Consider the following 19387-nt stretch of genomic DNA (forward strand, 5'->3'; position numbering starts at 1 on the left):
TGTGTGAGGAACATATTATCTCCATTTTTCAGATGAGGAAATGAGACTAATGAGTTACTTTCTTAAGATCACACCCCTAGAAATGACAGACCTGGGATTCACACCAGTCTTCAAGACTCCAATTCATGTTCGAGTGTCAGTATAATGAACATAAATGCATCAGTGTCACCAGTGTCAGAGAAGAATAAAGGATTGCTATCATAGATACTGCCAGAACCTGGCTGAGAAGCAGAGAGAACCAAGAAGCATAAATGTGTCCCAAGGAAGGGGATCACTAGATACCTCATAAATGACAGACATAATCTGAAATACAGACCTATACTTCTTAGATTACTTCTCCTTTTGAGAATAACGTACCTTTAATTCACACTCCCCTTGAAAAAACCTTTACGATAAGTATACTACCACAGTAACAGACATATGTTGAAAGTTTAAACAAATATAAATATTAGAAGCCAACTAAATAAACTTCTTAATTTGTTACTTATCTAGCAAAATACATAAATGCCAGACTTCAGGTTAGAAGCCAGGTATACAAAGGGTAAAAGGAAAGTTAAATATGGCAAGTACAATGACAGACATGTAATAAATATATAATGGCAATAAAACTAAGGGAGTAGTCCTGTATAGCAAGAAGATTTGAGGAGAAAGTGATATTTACACATTGATTCTTAAAAGATGAGCAAGTGTTCTCTAGGAAGACATGAATGGGCAAGAACATAAGCTGCTAATAGTTATACTAACAAAATAATGATGACAATAACTATCAATTACAGAGTGTCTATAACGTATTACATAAATTTATATATAAATTATATATTTCACTTTGTTTATAAAATAGGCATTATTATTACCATTTGACTAGGTAATTAAGAGAAAAGACTGACAATATCATTGAGGGTCAGACTATAGAGGGATCTACAGATTATTCTAAAGTGACAATAAAAGGGAAAAAGTGTTAATAAATTACTCACTGAAACCCTCTACTTGCAGTTTCCTTGGCCTGCAAAGCTCTTTCTCCCAAGTACACCCACTGTTGGTTCATTCCAGCACAAATGTTTCTCCTCAGAGGTCATCTTATTTCCCTATCTAAAATAGCCTTCTCCTTTTCTATTTGTTATATTTTTCTTCACAGCACTTAATCACAGTGCATATATTATGTATTTACTTTCTTACTGTCCAATCCTCCACTGTAATGCAATCATGAGATGAAAGGCTTTGTTCTGATTGTTGCTCTTTTCTGAGTGCCTAGAAGTGTCTGGCACATAGTAAGCGCTCAAAAAATATGTTTACTGCATTACTTACCTAACTGGTTTCCAATATAAATGTTTGGAAGAGAAAAACTTTTCACAAAATTACTTGGCTGATTAGAAAACTACGATGTAGAAAGTGACAGTAAAACCCCTCACCTCTTTATAGTACTAAAGTTAACTCTAAGTGTTAGTAGAAATCTACTAATATTACTCCTGCTCCAATTAAAAGTATTCAGTGGCCCTCAAGAGCCTAAAGTATAAAGTCTATTTTTCCACTGTCAAATACTGCTGTTTAAATACTTAATGAACAAAATATACAACACATTATAAAAAAATAATGGAGGGGAACTTTAAAATATTTAAGATTCAAGGCCCTTATACTTTAGCAGCAAAGATAAAATTTCATGAAGGCAAGGACTAAGCTTGTTTTATTCATGACTATATATTATTACTATTATTATATATGTTATAATATATGTACATTATTATTATACAGTACTACTCCTAATAAATAATTATGGCTGACTGGCTTTTACATGCAAGCAATTGCATTTTTGGTGGTATTAGGAAAGAGAAATTGGATTTTAATAAGTGGGGTTAGAAAAAGAGAAAACAAGAACAAACCCAAAGAGGAAATAAGACGATATCTGGGACCCACAAAGAGCAGTCTGGCTAGCAGACTGGCTCTCTACTGAGAGTGCTACTCAGGGCTCCTCGCTGCTCACCTCTCCTCCATCTGCTGCTGTAGGCCTTCAGCGGAGGGCTGGGGAGGCCAGTCCCACATAACAAGGAACTGTCCTCTGCCAGCTAACAGTACTGCCCAGAGGGAGGAAGAAAACACTAGCAAGCATGGGTGGAGGAGCAGTAGGATGTGAATCTGGAAAGATGGCTTGGGGTTATCCGTCAGTGAACGGCAATGAACCAAGAAAGAAGAGACTAAAAGAAGCCACTGATCATTTTTAAGTGAACTGTGACTTGATGGCAAATATAACAGAAATCACAACTTATATTTTGTGTAGTGCTTTCAAGTTCAAAAAATGTTTTCCCATATAGTCAGTTTTATTTTAATCTAGAGAAAAAACTATAGTCTCAGTTTACATGCTTGTTACCAGTGAATGCCTATTCCAACAGTACAGGCAGGAAGTAACAACATAAACTACAACCACAGCAGTGAGGATAGATGGAAGAGGTCAGACTGAAGTGACAACTGAGTGTACTGAGAGAAAGGAGACAAATATGACTGACATTTTTAGAATGAACTAATAAAAGTCTAGGTAAAACAAAGGTAACTTCTATTTGGCTGAGTGAAACCAAACAACACAGAGTTACAAACTGCGCCAAATGTGATTCCATTAAGCCTTTACTAGAGGCACAAATATTTATGCCATATTCTATATTTTGTTGTCCCAGTCAATTGATATAGGCAAGGAATATAGTTCAGAAATGTAAGAAAATAAGAGCTTAAGAAATAAATGAAACTGAAAAAGTAAATCCAGTCTTTAAAGCTAGTTTCCCTCCTATAATACCTTTGAGGTCAGCAAATTTCATGCAGAAGAGAACTAAGAAGGAGAGCCAGCCGACTTTTCATCACAAACCAATGACTGTAGCCCATTAACAATGTGCAACATCATATACTGCCAAGAACATGGCTTACCACGCTGGCAACTTTTATGAGTCTCATGATTAGGATTTTCTTAATTACTACCACTGAGAGAAAAATTTTAAACAAATATTGTTCATACTTGGTGCTTCCACTAATAGTTCAAGCATTTATCAAATCAAACACTTCAATCTGCATATTTTGAGAGCAAATCTTCTCTAAAATCTTCAGAGATAACCGTTTGGTGTCATTTTTCAATAAACCAACAATCTGATTCAAACTCAAAAAGAAAGTGAATAATGTCTTCTTTCTTTTTTGATATCCTCTTTAAGGCAGAGTCTGCCTTATTTCTCTTATTATCCCAATGTCTAGCATATCACCAACACCTGGCATACAGGAGGATTAATGGATGTTTCTCAAAAAGTCTAATAAATAAATAATAAAGGCTGCCACATACTTTTTTAAAGAGAAGTTTTAACCCATAATCTATTATATTTCCCGGTATATGGTACCAGGAAATATAATTTCATAGATATTCAAACTATGCTAATATTTACTGAAAGTATATTACATGCCAGAACAACAAATGAGAAAAGGAAAATTGTAACTCGTATACACAACGCTATACCAGGAGGCTATAAAAATGCAGGTGGATTCTGAATCTCAAATGTTTAACTCAGATTTTTGAAAAGTTCAACAAAGGAGACAGACCTCACCAACAACAGGGCTGAGACACCACTGCTGATATATCAAATTATGGCTTAAGTATTATACTGAAAAGAAAATAAAGAGCCTTTATTTTGAAACCCTTTCTGATTAATGACTGCCTCTTGGAGCTCTGAATCACTGACTTTGTTTACAAAGTCCTCATTAATTAGTCTGACTCTTGTAAAAAGAAAGAACTTTCCCCTCATCTGTTAGCTAAAAATTTCCCTTAAAAATTGCTAAGTTCAATTATACCTTCCAAATGTTTTAAACAGACTATCTGATACAAACTCAGTTACTTAGGTCCTTTCCCACTTTCCAGGGATATTTTTCAACTTACCATCTTCTGATTATTTCACTCCCACTTATTCCCCCACCCTCACAAAGCATCTTGTCCTTGCCACCTCAAAAAGTTACCGCTAATCTTCTCAAAGAGTCTCTCTAAAGGTAGGAGACAAGGTGATGCCTCTGCCTCAAAACTATCTTAATATGCAATTCATTTACCAACACATTCCTCAACCCAAAAATATCTACACTTACATTTGTGGTTAACCAATATGTTCATTTAATGTATGTAAATAAATGAGAAATATTTATGCAGCTGTATTTATCTCTAGATTTCATTGACAGCTGCCTAATTTTTCCCACTGTGTTTTATACTATAACCTCCTAGAAAGCAATACTATATCTGAGTATAACTTTGCTGTATCTGTCATATGCAGGAAAATATTGTTGACTAGGTGCAAAAAACAAAAGTAAACAGATGCATGCATACACTTATTTACTGACTCCTAATTTCCCAGGATGCTATAAACACTAACTTTATTTATTTATCTATCTATTTATTTATTTATTTATGGCTGCATTGGGTCTTCATTGCTGTGAACGGGCTTTCTCTAGTAGCAGCGAGTGGGGGCTACTCTTTGCTGCGGTACGTGGGCTTCTCATTGCGGTGGTTTCTCTTGTTGCAGAGCACAGGCTCTAGGCACGTGGGCTTCAGTAATTGTGGCACGTGGGCTCAGTAGTTGTGGCTTGCAAGCTCTAGAGCACAGGCTCAATAGTTGTGGCATGCAGCCTTAGTTGCTCCATGGCATGTGGGATCCTCCCAGCCCAGGGCTCGAACCCATGTCCCCTCATTGGCAGGCGGATTCTTAACCACTGCGCCACCAGGGAAGCCCTAAACTCTAACATTTTGATTAGCAACATTATGTGCACAGAGTAGTGAAATAGCTTTGCTTATTTTTATTTGTTTTGGAGGGAAGAAAATGATAATTCAAAGTTACAACCAGAACACTGTGCATGTACTTAATGGCACTGAATTATATACTTAAAATGGTTTAAATGGTAAATTTTATGTTATATATATTTTACCACAATTTTTTAAAAAGCTATAAGCTATGGAGAACAAAGACCATTAAAACCATTCTACCTATATCAACACCTCAGGAAATAAAGAGAACGTTGCTGTTACTGACAGGTATTGATCCAACTGTTTCACTTCTCTGTTTCACTTCTCTCTCAGTGCGAGAACTTAACAACAGTCAAAAATAAAATCACTATCCCAATTTTTCAGATGAGAAATGTTGAGCACTCTGTAGGAGGAAAAAGAACTTTTAATTCATTCTCATTCTGCCTCTTATTATATAACCTCAGGAAAGTTATTTAACTTATTTGCCTTAACTTCTTCATCTGTAAAACGGGAATAATAGTAAATTTGTGGGCTTCCCTGGTGGCGCAGTGGTTGAGAGTCTGCCTGCTGATGCAGGGGACATGGGTTTGTGCCCCGATCCGGGAAGATCCCACGTGCCGCAGAGCAGCTAGGCCCATGAGCCATGGCCGCTGAGCCTGCGCGTCCGGAGCCTGTGCTCCGCAACGGAAGAGGCCACAACAGTGAGGCCCGTGTACTGCAAAAAAAAAAAAAAAAAAAAAAAAGAATCTACCTGCCAATGCAGGGACACAGGTTCGATCCCTACTCCGGGAAGATCCCACATGCTGCGGAGTAAGCAAGCCCGTGCGCCACAACTACTGAGCCTGCGCTCTAGAGCACGCAAGCCACAACTACTGAGACCACGTGCCACAACTACTGAAGCCCACGTGCCTAGAGCCCGTGCTCCGCAGCAAGAGAAGCCACTGCAATGAGAAGCCCGCGCACCACAACAAAGAGTAGCCCCCGCTCGCTGCAACTGGAGAAAGCCCGTGCACAGCAACAAAGACCCAACACAGCCAAAAATAAATAAATAAAAAATAAATTAATTTTAAAAAAAATACACTCCAGCCAAAACAATCTTGAGAAAGAACAGAGCTGGAGGAATCATGCTTCCTGACTTCAGACTATACTACAAAGCTACAGGAATCAAAACAATGGGGTAATGGCACAAAAACAGACAAAGATCAATGGAACATAATAGAGATCCCAGAAATAAACCCATACACTTATGGTCAATTGATCTATAAGAAACAAAGTAAGAATATACAATGCAGAAGACAGTCTCTCCAATAAGTGGTTCTGGGAAAACTGGACAGCTACATGTAAAGGAATGAAATTAGAACATTCTCTAAGCCATATACAAAAATAAACTCAAAATGGACTAAACACCCAAATGTAAGACCAGATACTATAAAACTCCTAGAGGAAAACATAGGTGGAACACTCTTTTACATATATCACAGCAATATTTTTTTGGCTCTGCCTCCTAAAGTAAAGGAAATAAAAGCAAAAATAATCAAATGGGACCTACCTAAACTTAAAAGCTTTTGCACAGCAAGGGAAACCATCAACAGAAAGACAACCTGATGAATGGGAGGAAATATTTGCAAATGATATGACCGATAAGGGATTAATATCCAACATATATAAATAGCTCATATAACTCAACATCAAAAAACAAACCACTTGGGCTTCCCTGGTGGCGCAGTGGTTAAGAATCCACCTGCCAATGCAGGGGATACGGGTTCGAGCCCTGGTCAAGGAATACCCCACATGCCATGAAGCAACTAAGCCCATGTGCCACAACTGCTGAGCCTGCACTCTAGAGCCCGTGAGCCACAACTACTGAGCATGCGTGCCACAGTTACTGAAGTCTGCGCACCTAGAGCCCATGCTCCACAACAAAAGAAGCCACTGCAATGGGAAGCCCACATACCACAACGAAGAGCAGCCCTTGCTCACTGCAACTAGAGAAAGCCCGCACACAGCAACGAAAACCCAAAGCAGCCAAAAATCAATAAAATTTTTTTTAAAAAGGTGATTTAAAAAAAAACTCAATTAAAAAATGTGCAGAATGACTGAATAGACATTTTTCCAAAGAGGAAATGCAGATAGCCAAAGGGCACATGAAAAAAATTCTCACCATCAGTAATCATCAGAGAAATGCAAATCAAATCCACAACGAGATTATCACCTCACACTTGTGAGAATGGCTATCATCAAAAAGAACACAAATAAAAAATGTTGGCGAGGATATGGAGAAAAGGGAACCCTTGTACACCGTTGGCGGGAATGTAAATTGGTGCAGCCACTGTGGAAAACAGTACAGAGGTTTCTCAAAACACTAAAAACAGAACTATCATTTGGCCCAGCAATTCCACTCCTGGGTATATATCCAAAAAAAAAAAAAAAAAAAATCAGAACACTAATTCAAAAAGATGCATGCACCCCAATGTTCATAGCAGTATTATTTACAATCGCCAAGATATGGAAGCAACCAAAGTGTCCACCAACAGATGAATGGATAAAGAAAATGTGGTATATAAATAAAAAGGAATACTACTCAGCTATAAAAAAGAATGAAATTTTGCCATTTGCAGCAACATGAATAGATTTGGAAGGTATTATGCTGAGTGAAATCAGTGAGACAGAGAATGACAAATACTGTATGCTATCACTTATTTGTGGAATCTAAAAAATAAAACAAGCTAGTGAATATAACAAGACAGACAGACTCAGATATAAAGTCTGCTCTATAGTGCCTGGGCGGGGTGGGGGCAATATATGGGTGGGGAAGTGAGAACTACAAACTACTGGGTGTAAGATAGGTTCAAGGATGTACTGTGCAACACAGGAAACACAGCTAATATTTTGTAATAATGGTAAATGGAAAGTAACCTTTAAAAATTGTATAAAAGGGACTTCCCTGGTGGCACTGTGGTTAAGAATCCGCCTGCCAATGCAGGGGACACGGGTTCAATCCCTGGTCCAGGAAGATCCCACATGCCGTGGAGCAACTAAGGCCATGCACCACAACTACTGAGCCTGCACTCTAGAGCCCGCGAGCCACAACTACTGAAGCCCACGTGCTACAACTACTGAAGCCTGTGCATCTAGAGCCCATGCTCTGCAACAAGAGAAGCCACCGCAATGAGAAGCCCGTGCACCGCAATGAAGAGTATCCCCTGCTCGCCACAACTAGAGAAAGCCCACGAGCAGCAACGAAGACCCAATGCAGCCAAAAATAAAATAAATAATTTTTTTTGAAAAAGGAATTATGAAGATGGTTGACAGAGATCTGTGCCGCTTTCTTATTTACTATCAGTTATGTGTCCTATTTTTTATCTTTTCATAATTTTATACCCATCTCAATTAACATCAATCTATATCAAGTATTTTAATAAATACTATCAACAAGTTATTAAGTAAATAAGTAAACAGTACTTAAAGCATAAAAAGAAATGAATGCATTGAAATATTTTACAGAAGTCAAGTATGTGTGCGGGTGTGTGTGTGTCAAATTGTCGGAGCTAGCAAGACTTCATGGAAATTAAATATTCAAGGAGCCACTCTGGTTATGCCACAAATTCAAGCATTTAGCAGAACTCACTAGCAACAACAGACTCATGGATACATGGGTGGGATGGTGTGAGATTTGTGTTTCCTATAGAATATTCAGGTAGCTGCAGAGTGTGGATTCGAGGACAACAGACTGAAGGCAGAGAGACAAGTTATTTTATTATGCCAAGCCACAAGGTCCGAACTAAGATTGTGCTAATAAGGTGATATAGAATGGGGCAGATTACAAAAATATTTACAAGGTAAGTTTTACTAATTTCTAGAACTCTCATTCATTCCACTATGGTATGCAGCCTCCATCAAATAGATATGCTATCAATCAGAAAAAGACCTCATTGGTTATCAAGCATAAATATAACTATGCATCATTTTCCTTTGTGTTTCATAATTTTAGAGAAAGATATATAAACTAAATCTCTGAAAGATTAGATACTAAAAACTAAATTCATATTATTATGAGTTTGGCCCAATTAGCAATAGGAAGACTGTTCTTACAGACAATCCAAGAAAACTCCACCTACCACATGACGGATGGGAACATTGCAACAGGTCTCTTCCGTTTCAGGATATGAGGAAAGGACAAGATACAGGGTGGCAGCAAATAGGTAGAATCTGGCCTAGAAGGACATGATATCAAAGAGACTGACAATTACAGCATTCTTCCTGCCTACAGAACTCAATCAGAAATTTCTAAGAAATGATTTATAATGATCTAAAATGGAATGAAAGAAGTCATTCATAAAATAGTACTGATCATTTTAAGTAATGTTAGCTTTGCTTCCTGAAATGATGTGACTGTGTAGATCCTATATTGAAAAGTCTTATTTACACTATTACCATAATCCAGGCATAAATTTAGCTTCCATCCAAAGAAAGAGCTTTGTCACTAAAAGACATGATTTCTATCCTAAATGTAGCTATACCCTTAACAATTAAGAGCAAAGCTCTTTGCAGATCAGCAACCTGAAGATGATCAGAACTGGGTCAGTTTTATAAACGCAAACTTTTAGCTCTTTTTCTGATGGGGTGGGGTGGGTGGGGGATGGAAGAAGTGAGAACAACATTTGTATGTTGTCTGACTATTAAAAGCTCAAATCCAGTTCCCTCCTCTCCTCCTCTCCACCACTGCCATCAGAGATAACCTCATCACTTCCCCCACAGCTTTCCTGTAATGGTCTCCCCATCTCTAGTACTACCATGCTACAAATGTATCCCCTTTTACGGCCACCATATCTTTAGAATATGAAGATGGTCACATCACCCCTCCTGCTGAAATCCTTCAGTACCTCCCAATCCCCCAAAGAATAAAGCCCATTCAACCCAGCAAGAAATACAAAGCACATTCTGATCCCTGAAGAATCACTTCACTAGTGATTAACCCCCTCTATAAAGCCTTCCTGACTGCTTAACAGATATTTCCTATTCTCCACTTTCACAGCATTTTTATGCATAACTATTATAATCACATGTAACTGTCTACCTATCAGCTCATATATTCCCTAAATAATCATAATACCATCAACTCTGGCAACAGACATGAGCTCTAATCTCAATTTCACTGCAGTAACCATGTAACCTTCAGCAAACCTCTTAACATCTTTGGTTCTTAACGTCCTCACCTGCAAAATTAGCATAAAATATTCACCCTCATAACTTCTTATGAGTAGCATTGAAAAATATAAGTAAAAAATAATACATGGTTTTGGTAAACCTGGAGAACTATAGTGCAGCTAACAACACCCATAAAACCTAAAAAGAAACTAACATGTATTATACAAAGGAACTAAACCTTCTCTATGGAAGGTATATGCCCTACTTTTGTGACGAGGATATATGTAATGAGTTTTATTTAAGTAAAATGTCCTGCTTTTCAGAGCAAAGAAGTAACAAGCCATGTTAAATGTGACCTTCAACTTTAAATCAACAAAATTACAATTAATTTTATATAAATGCTTATTAAATCTGCAGAGAAATTAGTATTCAAACAAAAACAACACAGCCTCAGTTCCTAGAAACTTTATTCAAAATAACTACCGACAAATCTAGCATGTAACAGCATTACCTTTAAAAAATATGCAAGCGTGATGAAAATGACTTAAGTAAAATTTTTTAAAATTCACTTAAAATATGGGACACATATTTTCTACAAAGACATTTGGTATTTTAAAGTTGCCTCAGCAAACCTGGCCTCCTCCCTTTTAGTATGTCCTTTTAATATGTCCCTGTGTGTCTCATCATTTCATAAAGAATAAACTTCCTGGGAAAGGAAGGGTAAGAAAGGAAGGAAAGAGGAAATTCTTAAATGAGAGCAGACAACAGGAACTAGAGATAGGGATTAGCAACTGAAATATGTGCTGTTCTAACGAAGAAGAAGGGGCAGAGAAGGCTAAGCTGGAGCGAAGGAGAGAGCAGCAGTCTGGGGTCTCCAGTTACTGCATCAGTGAGAGAGAGGGAGGAAAAAGCCCGTCCCGGGGATAAGACACCACAAATACAAGACAATATATTTAAACCTATTACAGTACAGTACAGTACTATATAGCCGATTGTGTTAGTTGGGTACCTAGGTTAACTTTGTTGGACTTCCGAACAGAACTCTCAGACAGAACTCATTCATATGTAGGGGACTTACTGTATACTGAATCTTCAAAGCTCAAATAAAAACAACCCTTCCCACTATGAGTATGAACTTAAATCTGAAGGAAACAATTTTCTTCAAGACTATATTTAGTGACAATAAGGAATTAAGCAGACAAATTAGATTTCAAGGAACTAACTCTTACAAATACAATTGGTTTGAAAGTTTTCATGTTAAATATAAGGTAAAATTTTACTAAAATTATACTGAAGTAATTTTTTTAAGTAAAATTTCAACTGAATTTCAAGTACAAAGTTATGCAGCAACTACACAGAGCCTTACTTCTTACTGCATTACATGAATTTTAATCCCTGAAAAGTATAACAAGGTTCTCTTTGTTTAAACTCTGGTGGAAAAAAAAAAACCAATAACTACTTTGACAGCACTTTTAATTACTGGTAACTTAAGAAACTAAAGTCTTAAAATTCCTTTTTCTCCCTAATATCACATGTACTTTTCTACCTAACCTCTTGGGAATGACGTACTCAACTATGTGCCTAAAGAAGTCAAAGTTTCTCTCAAGCATCCAGTGTTTAATTTGAAGGAAGACAAACTAGGAAAAACAAACGATTTGGAAAACAGGAAGCCTAGGTTGTGCAGACAGCTCTATACATACACTAGTAGCTTCTATTTCCTATAAACCAGAGGGACTCAAACAGATCTCAAAGGTTACTTCTAAGCAAAATCACACAAAGATACCACAAAAAAAGAAAATTACAGGCCAATATCACTGATGACCATAGATGCAAAAATCCTCAACAAAATACTAGCAAACCGAACCCAACAATACATTAAAAGGATCATACACTGTTATCAAGTGGGATTTATCCCAGAGATGCAAGGATTTTTCAATATCTGCAAATAATCAATGTGATACACCACATTAACAAACTGAATAAAAACCACATGATCATCTCAATAGACACAGAAAAGGCTTTTGACAAAATTCAACATTCATTTACACAGAAACTGTCCAGGAAGTAGGCACAGAAGGAACATACTTCACCATAATCAAAGCCATATATGACAAACTCACAGCTAACATCATACTCAATGGTGAAAAGCTGAAAACATTTCCTCTAAGACTGGGAACAAGACAAGGATGCCCACTCTCATCACTTTTATTCAACATAATACTGGAAGTCCTAGCCACAGCAGTCAGACAAGAAAAAGAAATAAAAGGAATCCAAATTAGAAAGAAGTAAAATTGTCACTGTGTGCAGATGACACGATACTACAAAGAGAAAATCCTAAAGATGCCACCAGAAACTACCAGAGCTCTTCAATGAATTTAGTAAAGTGGCAGGGTACAAAATTAATACACAGAAATCTGTTACATTTCAAAACCCTCACAAAACAGTATAAGAGAAATTAAGGAAACAATTCCATTTACCATCACATCAAAAAAAAATCTACGAATAAACCTACCTAAGGAATTTGTAAAAGACTTGTACTCAGAAAACTGTAAGACACTGATGAAAGAAATTGAAAACAACACAAACAGAAGGAAAAACATATCGTGTTCATGGACTGAAAGAATTAATGTTGTTGAAATGACAATACTATCCAAGATAATCTACAGATTCAATGTAATCCCTATCAAAATAACAAGGGTGGACTTCCCTGGTGGCACAGTGGTTAAGAATCTGCCTGCCAATGCAGGGGACACAGGTTCAAGTCCTGGTCCGGGAAGATCCCACATGCCACGGAGTCACTAAGACTGTGTGCCAGCACTACTGAGCCTGCACTCTAGAGACCGCGAGCCATAACTACTAAAGCCCGCACGCCTAGAGCCTGTGCTCCACAACAAGAGAAGCCACCACAATGAGAAGCCCGTGCACCACAACAAAGAGTAGCCCCTGCTCGCCTCAACTAGAGAAAGCCCACGTGCAGCAACAAAGACCCAACACAGCCAAAAGTAAATTAATTAAATTTTTAAAATAAATAAAAATTTTAAAATTACAAGGGCATTTTTCACAGAACTAGAACAAATAACTTTAAAATCTAGGTGGACACACAAAAGACCCCAAATAGCCAAAACAATCTTGAGAAAGAAGAAGAGACCTGGAGAAATCACGCTCCCTTACTCAGACTATACTACAAAGCTACAATAATCAAAACAGTATGGTAATGGCAGAAAAACAGACACATAGCCGATCAGTGGAACAGAATAGAGAGCCCAGAACCCACACACTTATGGTCAATTAATCTACAACAAAGGAGGCAAGAATATACAATGGAGAAAAGACAGTTTCTCCAGTAAGTGGTGCTAGGAAAACTAGACAGCTACATGTAAAAGAATGAAATTAGAACATTCTCTAACACCATTTACAAAAATAAGTTCAAAATGGATTAAAGACCTACGTGTAAGACCAGAAACCATAAAACTCCTAGAAGAAAACACAGGAGAAACACTCTTGACATAAATCAAAGCAATAATTTTTGGCTCTGTCACCTAAAGCAAAAGAAATAGAACCAAAAATAATCAAATGGGACCTAATTAAACTTAAAAGCTTTTGCCCAGCAAGGGAAAGCATTGACAAAACAAAAAGACAACCTACTGAACGGGAGAAAATATTTGCAAATGATATTACCAGTAAGTGGTTAATAGTCAAAATGTATGAACAGCTCATACAACTCAACATCAAAAAAACAAACAACCCAATTGAAAAATGGCAGAAGAACTGAATAGACATTCTTCCAAAGAGGAAATGAAGATGGCCAACAAGCACATGATAAGATGTTCACCATCATTAATCATCAGAGAAATGCAAATTAAAATGATAATGAGTTACCATCTCGCACCTGTCAGAAAGCTATCATTAAAAAGAACAAACAAAATAACAAACATTGATGAGGATGTGGAGAAAAGGGAACCCTCCTACGTTGTTGGTGGGAATGTAAACTGGAGCAGCCACTGTGGAAAACACTATGGAGGTTTCTCAAAAAACTAAAAATAGAACTACCATTTGACCCAGCAATTCCACTCCTGTGTATATATCCAGAAACAAACAAAAAACTGAGAACACTAATTCAAAAAGATACATGCACCCCAATGTTCGTAGCAGCATTATTTACAATTGCCAAGATATGGAAGTAACCTAAGTGTCCATCAACGGATGAAGATTATGGTATATATATTCAATGGAATACTACTCAGCTATATTTTTAAAAGAATGAAATTTTGCCATTTGCAACAACATGGATGGACTTGGAGAGTATTAAGCTGAGTGAACTTAAGTTGGACAGAGAAAGACAAATACTGTATGATATCACTTATATGTGGAATCTAAAAAATACAACAAACTAGTAAATACAACAAAAAAGAAACAAACTCACAGATATAAACAACAAACTAGTGGTTACCAGTGGGGAGAGGAAGGGGGTAAGGGCACAATAGGGGTAGGGGATTAAGAAGTACAAACTATTATGTATAAAATAAATAAGCTATAAGGATCTACTGTACAACACAGGGAATATAGATAATATTTTATAATAACTATAAATGGACTATAACCTTTAAAAATTGTGAATCACTATGTTACATACCTATAACTTATGTAATATTGTTTCCTTCTAACCTCTTTCTTTCTTGGAACATTTTATCTATATTCACTACCTTTAAAACCTTTCATTTATATATAGTTTATGGTTATAAAGCACTTCACAGTTTATCCTCATGAAAACTATGTGAAGTAGATATGTGTTTTACAAATGAGGAATATGAAGCCCAAAAAGTAAGAGATATACTCGTGATAGTAACTGGCAGAGCAAGAAGCTGAACTTAGGTATCTAGATCAAAGTCCTCTAAAGATTCCTTAAAGATTCGTTATTTAGAAACCTTACAAACTTAAGAAGCTTAAAACACAAATCTAAACTGTAGTAAAGCAATATAGTAGATAACCTATTTTTTAATGTAATTGTATTTAATATAAGAGTTACTTACAGACAAAAAGCATGTAGGCAATACCTCAACAAACGGAGACAAAATTGCTCAACTCAAACCATTCAGTAAAAAATATTAATCAAAGAATGTGGAATCTAAAAAAAAAATCTTCAAAAAATCTTAAAAAAAAAGAAACAAATGAACTTATTTACAAAACAAATAGACCCACATATATAGAAAACAAACTTATAGGTATCAAAGGGGAAAGCAGGGAGGAATAAATTAGGAGTCTGAGATTAACATATACACATTACTATACATAAAATAGATAACCATCAAGGACCTACTGTATAGCACAGGGAACTATAATCAATATTCTGTAATAACCTATAAGGGCAAAGAATCTGGAAAAGTACATATATATATAACTATATATATATATATATATATATATATGAAACAATCACTTTGCTCTACACCTGAAACTAACAAACACTGTAAATCAACTATACTTCAATTTAAATAAATACATACATACATAAATTGAAAACTAAGAACTCCTGTGAACTTTTTTTTAAATTTTTTTAAAGGTTTACAGGATCCTAAAAAAATAAAAAAATGAATTTTTCACTTATAACTCCTAGTTTGTCACCACAGGAAGATACTACTTTTACCTTATATTCTTCAAAGAACTAAAAACTAAACCACCTGGAAATTTTTCCCACAAAGAAAATTCCAAGCCCAGATGTTTTCATCTGTGAGCTCTAACAATAATCAAGGAAAAGGGAATTCTACCTTTGACACAAAGAGAATAGAAACTTCCTTAACTCATTTTATGAGGATAGCTTAACAGCAGTACCAAACCAAGAAAGAAGTACTAAAAATGAAAATTACAAATCCAGCCTCACTTGTGAACATAAATGTAAAAATCTGAAAATATTAGCAAATTAAATTTAACAAACTACAAAAAGGATAATAATACGTCATGATAAAGCTGAGTTTATCCCAGGGATGAAAGATTGGTTTAACATTAGAAAATCAATTAACATAATTCACATTAACAGATTAAAGGCAGAGAACTCATATAATCATAGAAACAGATACAGGAAAGCATTTCATAAAATTAGACATCCATACATGATAAAATGTATAGGTATATAAGGGAACATCCTTAATCAGATAAAGAACCTAGAGTAAAACACATTATTAATAATGAAATATTGACAGTGTTGCCCGTGAGGTAAGGAATAACAAAAGGATTGCATTATCCATTTCTATTCGAATAATATTCGAGTACTGTACTACCACAGTAAGGAACAAAGAAAGAATGAAAGGTATAAAGACTTGAAAAGCAGAATAAAAAACTGCCATCTGCAATGATAAAAATCTAAAAATAAATTTAAATGAACAAGAATTTAACGGTTGATGGATTAAAAAGATCAATGTACAAATCAATTATACTTCTAAACACCTATGGTTAGAAAGTGAAATTTTAAAAGCATCCAATACCTTTTTTAAAAATTTTGTCATTGAAAAGCATCAAATACCTTTTTAAAAAATCTACAAATTCAAAATAATACACAGAGAAAATGGTGGGGGAAAAACACCTCATTGGTGTCTTCTGTAGATGACCTGGGCAGCAAGTCATTACTCTGAGAACTGATAATTAAAGGGGAGTGGGGGGAATTGAGCATTTTTTCCTACCTTTCCTGTATGAGTGTATTTAATGAAAACCAAAAAGTTGATGAAAGTTCTCAACAGTCCAGCAAATAAATGCAGAAATAACTAAATTGGAAAATCATCACTCTGCAACCCCAAATGAAATACTGGACCTAGGCAACAATCATCAATAGAAGCCATAACCATTAGGTGAAAGATGAATGAAAAACGCTTAAATGTAGAGATGGGGCTGACAATACCTGAACAAACTGATTGAACTTAGTAGTCCAAAAAGCAGAACAAATCAAACATCATGTGCCTCATGATGTGATGCAACAGGGAGTATAGAGTACCCCTGTGAAGTACTCTTGTCTAAAAATTTGAACTGAGTGGCTCTAACTGAGCCACTAAATCTTTCTATTAGTTTAGAGGAAAGAGGGCATAGAACAAGTTAACTGACACAAAGAGAAAGGAATCAGCCAAATCCAAATTTGTCTAGAAGACCAATGACCCAATTTCTCCAATGAAATCAACTGCCTGAGCAGAAAAATAAAGGAGGGAGCGCTATGAAAAAAGAATACATAAGTAAGTGGTCTTATTTGAATTCTGATTCAGACCAACCGCTTTTAAAAATACATGTTTAAAACAGAAAAATATAAACATGGACCAAGTATTAGCTATTAGATGTCTATTATCTATTAGTGACATATCCTAAGGATATACTAGCTACTAACATATACTAGTACTAATATATACTAAGTATATACTAATACCATTAGGTATTAGTATTAGATATTAAGGAATTATCATTAAATTAAGTACTTACAAGTGAAATGTCATGAAGTCTATGTATCTGATTTGCTTTGAAATATTCAAAATAAACAAAAGGGTAAAATGTAACTGCTGAAACTTGATAATAGGGGTTCATTATACCACAGTCTCAACTTTAATATTTATTTGAAAATGGCCACAGTAAAAACTAATCAAAATCCAATTAGAAAATGGGCAAAGGCATGAACAGAAGATATAGAGATGGCAGATAAACACATAAAAAGATGCTGAATACCGCTAGCAGTTAGAAAAATTCAAATTAAAATCATAATGAGATACTACCACACCATCTAGTAGGATGGTCAAAATAAAAAGTACCAATAGAACCAAATTCTGGCAAGGATGCAGAGAAACTGTATCACTCATCCTTTGCTGATGAGAATGTAAAATTGTACACCCACTCTGGAAATCAGTCTGGCTGTTTCTTAAAAAGTTAAACACACACTTGCCATATGGCCCGTCAATTACATTCCTGGACACTTTCTCTAGAAAAAGAGAAACACATTCACACAAAATCCTGAACAGAAATACTTGCAGGAACTTTGTTAACAGGCCCAAACTGGAGACAACCCAAATTTCCTTCAGTGGGTGAATGGCTAAACAAACTGTGGTACATCCATACAATGGAATACTACTCAGCAATAAAAAGAAACCAACTACTGACACATTCAGTAATTTGAATGAATTTTAAGGACATTATGCTGAGTGAAAAGGGTCAATCTCAGAACGTTACATAATCTAAAATTCCATTTATATAACATTCTTGTAATGACAAAAGTATAGAAGTGGAGAATAGAACAGTGGTTGCCAAGGATTCAGAAGTAGGGTGTTACTATATGGGGGGAGCACAAGGAAATTTCTTTGTGATGACAGAGCAGTTCTGTGTCTTGAATGTGGAGGTTATATGAATCTATACATAGAATTATACACAGAGACATACCAAAATTTAAAAATTAATGATACAAAACTGGTGAAACTGGAGTAAAGTGTGTAGTCTACTTAATCATGGTATGCTGATATCAATTTCCTGGTTTTGATAATGTACTATATTTATGTACGATGTCACCATTAGGGAAAACTTCCAATTTTTAGATTGGAAATTCAGTATCAGGGTGGATATATAGAATCTCTCTGTAAAAGTTTTGCAACTTCTTGAGTCTACAATTAGTTCAAAATAAAAGCCATCCAGGTGTGAAGAAGAATCAAGGTATCATTTGATATGAGAAACTGGAATTTTCACGTATGGATCAGAGTGTGATAGGCAGAATTCTAAGATGTCTCCCAAGATTCCTGCTCCCTGGTGTATACATCCTGTACAATCCACTTCTCTTGAATGTGAGGAGTTGTGAATATAATAGGATATCACTATTGTGATTATGTTATATTACATGGCAGAAAAGACTTTGTAGATGTCATTAAGGTTACGTCAATCAGTTGACTCTGACTTCACTTCAAAAGAGAATTTATCCTGGGTGGGAATACCTCATCCATTAAAAAGGCCAATAAAAAAGGTCAAAGAGACACAACATGTAAGAGAGATTCACCTGCTGGCCTAGAAGTAGCAAACCATCATGCTGTGAAGAAAGCAACTGGCCAAAAGACTTCAAGAGATCAAGGTCCTTGGTACTATAACCACAAGGAACTGAATTCTGCCAACACTCTGAACGAGCTTGGAAGAGGACTCTACGCTCCAGATGAGAATGTGGCCCAACCAACACCTTGACTTCAGCCTTGAGAGACTTCGAGCAGAGAGCCACGCCAAGACGCCTGATCAACAGAAACTCCAAGATAAAATACATTCACGTTGTTTTAAGCAGCTGAGTTTGTGGTAATGTATTATGCAGCAATACAGATAACTAATACACTGAGTCTGACAATTATTCCTCAAACATGCAAAGACTATGACTTTGAGGACTGGATAAAGCCAAAAATAGATTCATTTACTTTTTCAAACTAATTCAAAATTTGTCTGAACCTTAGGCCCTCATGTTCTGGCTGAAAGTTTCATATGAACAAACTATCCAAAGAGTTC

At 36.0% G+C, this 19387-nt stretch overlaps 1 protein-coding gene across 1 annotated transcript in view; it reads right to left on the reverse strand.

Annotated features, from left to right (window-relative positions):
• Positions 1-19387, reverse strand: part of STIM2 (stromal interaction molecule 2) — a 168639-nt gene that overhangs the window by 104824 nt on the left and 44428 nt on the right. The gene's annotated exons all lie outside the window — the stretch shown is intronic.

The sequence above is a fragment of the Lagenorhynchus albirostris genome, chromosome 4 (genome assembly GCF_949774975.1).
Source record: "Lagenorhynchus albirostris chromosome 4, mLagAlb1.1, whole genome shotgun sequence".
Lineage (NCBI taxonomy): Eukaryota > Metazoa > Chordata > Mammalia > Artiodactyla > Delphinidae > Lagenorhynchus > Lagenorhynchus albirostris.